At 41.9% G+C, this 4,657-nt stretch overlaps 2 pseudogenes; both read left to right on the top strand.

Annotated features, from left to right (window-relative positions):
- Window positions 1-1,392: 1,392 nt before the first annotated feature.
- LOC101593154 lies at window positions 1,393-1,622 on the top strand (annotated as a pseudogene).
- A 593-nt stretch (window positions 1,623-2,215) lies between these two features.
- Window positions 2,216-2,780, top strand: LOC101573024 (annotated as a pseudogene).
- Window positions 2,781-4,657: the final 1,877 nt, after the last annotated feature.

Here is a 4,657-nt window from a genome sequence, read left to right as displayed (position 1 = left end):
GAGGAAGACAGAGGGGGAGGGGAAAGGTCTGGGAACTAGAAACCAGGCTTCTCTTCCTGTATTTTGTCCTGTCAGTGGCTTAGAGCCATGTAATATTTTTAGATAATATTATGATAAAAATTTGAAAATCAGGCCCTCAAAATTAAAAGCAAAATAAACTAAAAGAATTTCAGTGTGCATTGCATTGGTGACAAACTACCCAGAAATTATTTCAATATTACTTTAAAACATGATTCCTTGTTTTTTCATCTTTACAGGATGTAGTCTAAGGGCAGAAGCACACAGAAAACCACAAACTGTTTACAGGAATAGAATTGTTGTTGCTCATGTTAATATTGATGTTCTAAGTTCGTATATTATGAGTTAAAGAAAACGCTTGTCATGGCTGTATCACTGAGAATGCATGCTTTCATCAAGGGGAGAATTTTAAGTGGATAAGTATTAGAGGGGCTGTGCAGCATCCTGCAGTGTCGAATTTAAACTGGAGCATCAACACGAACTCATGATGCACCTTCTCTTGTCTATGTGGCTTCATGTCCGCGGCAAGAGCTGAGGAGCTAGAGTTAATGCAGTGGCAGTAGTAAGCGGCCCCTGTGCCTGGACCCATTTCCACCAGGGGAAGCAGATTTGCCGAGAAATGACTTGGTGTGAGCCACAGAATCAGCAAGCAAACATCTCCACTGTGTGGAGCATGCGGTCTCACGCCCCCCGGTGTGGCAGCTGCATGTGACACCTGAGTGTGTGACACCTGAGTGTGTGAGTGAGTGTGTGAGTGAGTGTGTGAGTGCTTGGCTGGTACCACGTAAGTCTGTATGTGAGGTACCAGGCCAGCGTGGGCCACGGCTTGGCAGCACCTGGTGGACCTCAGCATGTACTGTTGGGGGTGGTCTCTCTGCATGTGGGTTCCTGAAGGAAGCATTTCTGTGGTGCGCCCCTCGTCAAGTTGGGCGCATCCTATATTTAGCAACCTGTGCCAACTCCAAGAAAAGGAATCACCTCAGGGGCCACTGTTCCACTGCTGGCAAATCATGAGCTGAGAAAGACCCTTTACTTGGAAATTAGGATTAAGCAATTGCAAGGCAAGGTCTTTTTCTTTTGTGGAAAGCTCAGAAAGGAGAATTTCCCAAGGTTAGTACATGCTTCTAGCTTTCTTGATTATTTAAAAAAGGAAGAATAAGGCATTAAAGAAGGTTGTTGGACTTGAGCTGCTTGGAAGGCTTGTGTGATCGGCCCTGCTGGGCTCTGGGATCTGTGCCTTTGAGTGGTAGGCTCCAGCGTACTGTGTCCATGCAGTGCTGGGCTGGTGCGCAGCTCTTCTGGCTGCCCAGTCTTGCCCCTAGCTCTAAAACTACACCAGACTCGCACGTAGTTTAGGACCTCAAGCCTGTGACAATGGTGTACATTCCTTGAATAGTCATTCTGGTTCTGTTCTGTATCTACAAAAAAATCCTGGAGCCATACACGTACCCTCTGATTTCACCTTTTGTTAGTTGTATATGGCCTGGAAAGTTGTACAAGGATCCAGTGATAAAAATAAAATCCAAGTAAACTGTAAAGGTGCAGATATGAGTGGATTACCAATGAAAGGACCAACAGAAATCTCTGATAAAAAGAAAGATTAGTGCTATTTTCCCACAGAGTTTAGTTGTTTTAAAATGGTCATGAGGGGGCTGGTGGGATGGCTCAGTGGTCTAAAGCACCTACTTACAACAAGCTTAGCAAACCACAGGGACCACGGTTCGATCCCCCAGCACCACATGCCAGCCTGCCCCGCCCCCTGGTGGGCTGAGCTGGCCACACACACACACACACACACACACACACACACATAAATAAAATTTTAAAAAAATAAAAAATAAAAAATAAAATGGTCATGAGGCTTCTGCTGGGGTCCCTTCTTCCCAGGTAAAGAGATGGCATTTGTCAAGAGTGGATGGTTAGGGGCTGGTGAGATGGCTTAGTGGTCTAAAGCACCTACTTAGAACAAGCTCAGCAAAGTACAGGGACCACGGTTCAATCCCCAGCACCACATGCCAGCCAGCCCTGCCCCCTGGTGGGCTGAGCTGGCCACACACACACACACACACACACACACACATAAATAAAAAAATAAAATTAAAAAAAAAAAGAGTGGATGGTTACTGTGAGAGTACTATTTTGAAGTGCTGAAAGAAGAATTGTTTTGACCTATGGTCAGATGGTCATTTGATCTATTATGATGATCAAAAATGACACAGTATTGAGGATAAAGTCCATATGCCAGTGGACTGCATCAATATTTGCACAGGGCATGAGTGTCAGGGTATTCAGCCTCCAGATGGGAAGCCAAAAGATTGTCTGCTTCAGATTGTTTGCTGAGATGGGAAGATGATTAGTCTTTGTGCAGAAGGCACAGATGATTGTTTGGCTTGGAAACTTACACTTCAGGATTCCAAAACAAATACAGCTTGTGTAGGTTCTGCTGTCCTGTCAAAAGAGACCGCCATGGCTTCCTGACCCCCACTTTACATGGCCTATGCTGTGCCAACCTCTGAGCAAGCATATGGCTACAGTCCTGACAGTGGTGCATACCCAACAGGAACTCAGATTGTCTGTGCTGTGAATGGGCAGGCATATGCGATGCCTTACAGGTACCCATATGCAGGATGCTATGGACAGCAGCCTGCCACCAAGTTATCATTTGTGAGCACTATCGCGACAATGACAGTAACCTGACCCTGGGCATGCTGGCTGAAGCAGTGACAGGCATGACCCTAGGGTCTCTGTTCTGGGTCTTTTAGAGTCTTTAAGATCTATATATAGCTTCTAATAACCCTGTGTGCAATAATATGACTTGCAGGGCATTTCTGCTTGTGACAAATTTTTTAGGTGCTTTAAACAATTTATTTAATTGAAATGGACTTACATTTGTTTCTGAAGTGACTTCCATTTATTTTGATACATCTTTTTCCCATAGTGATTTACAGAATCTTTAAGCCAATATAAATATTTTATAAAGATTTGAATATTTGGGTACACACCTGCTCAATACCTCAACAATATCTTTCAGCAAGAAAAACATTGAAGAGTAAAGCCTAGACACAATTATGAGGTACAATGAAAATCTGCTGCAAATATTTCTAAAAATCTGTGGTAAAAAGATACCGCATACCTATTCAACCAAGAAAACCACCCTTACAACACAGGATGATTTTAGTTTTACGTAGGACCTAGAACACTTCAGCTGCCAATTAGGCACCGAATGGCAGAGCGGCGTCCCCAGTTTATGCCATGAATTCATAGGGAGTGGGTTCCAACAGCTCAGGCTTCTTCCCATTGGTCCTCATAGAGTGTACTTCTCTGGGAGGGGCAGCCTGGTGCTTCAGCTGAACCCAGGTACCTTTCTCTTTGGCTTCCTTCTTTTTCTGATCATTTTTCTTGACACGTTTCAGGAAGCTATTGTGACTTTTTGAGTGTTTAACATGCTCAATATGCACACTAATCCTGTTGGCAAGTATCTTACCCTAACTTGCTTGCTTACAACAATGCCAACAGCATGCTGGGTAATGTTGTAGACTCTTCCTGCTTTGCCATGGTAACATTTGTGAGGCGTTCCTTTTTGCACAGTACCCATTCCCTTGATGTCTACAATATCACCCTTTTTGTAGATTCGCATGTATGTAGCCAAAGGAACAACCCTGTGTTTTCTAAAAGGCCTGAAGAACATACACCAGGTTCCCCTCCTCTTGCCCTTTGTGTTAGTCATTTTGGCAAATTACTGGAAGATTGCGGTTCTGGCCGAAAGGCTGTGACAAATGTTCTTTTTTAAATAATAGTTTTAATAATTCTTTTGGAGATAGTGACTTAATAATTGTAACTGATCTGTGCAAGTATCACAGAGTGGGGCTTAAAATGTGCTATTTAGCTATAACACAGATTCTAGGGGCACAAGCTAATTCCCAGACTTTGTGGAGAGACATTTTCTTCTCAGTTAGGTGTAGTGTTTAAGGGATAATTTATTCTTACACAAATAGCATAGTGATGAATGAATGAGTGGTTGTGGTAAGACAGATTGCAGCTTCTTTTGATTTAACCTCAAACTTTGACATCTTAGATCAGAACTGTCCACTGCTGCCTCACGAGCATTTAATGCATTTGTAGGAATAGAAGAAATGCAACAGTTAGTATTTATACACTGGAAATTTATGTAGAATATGTTTGATTTTTCCAATTAGTTTCGTATTTCCACCTTTTCTATCTTGCTTAGAGCAATAAATAACAATTACTATTCTCATGGATAAACTGCTCCATGGTGTTAGACAGTAATTAAACCTTTATGTTTCACATCACTGTCATCTATTTCATGATATAATTTACACCACTCCAATCAGAAAAACTCACAGAAAATAGAACACACAGCAGTCAAATTCATAAGAATAAAGGCTAGAGGCCCAAGGATTATAAGTACTGATTTAGTAACAAAGTGTCTACTACACAAACCTTCAATTTGTTCCTACTGTAAAAATAGCATTAATGGAAATGAGCTCCTTTAAAGAACAAGTGACTAGGAACAAGGTCATTAAATACAACTAAATGTATTTTACATAAAATACTATGTATTTCTGATTAGTATTAGAAGAGGAAGAGGAAGAAGAAGAAGAAGAAGAAGAAGAAGAAG

The sequence above is a fragment of the Octodon degus genome, unplaced genomic scaffold (genome assembly GCF_000260255.1).
Source record: "Octodon degus isolate 3935 unplaced genomic scaffold, OctDeg1.0 scaffold00027, whole genome shotgun sequence".
Lineage (NCBI taxonomy): Eukaryota > Metazoa > Chordata > Mammalia > Rodentia > Octodontidae > Octodon > Octodon degus.
Note: the sequence above shows the minus strand (reverse complement) of the source record. Positions and strands in the feature narration are given on the sequence as shown.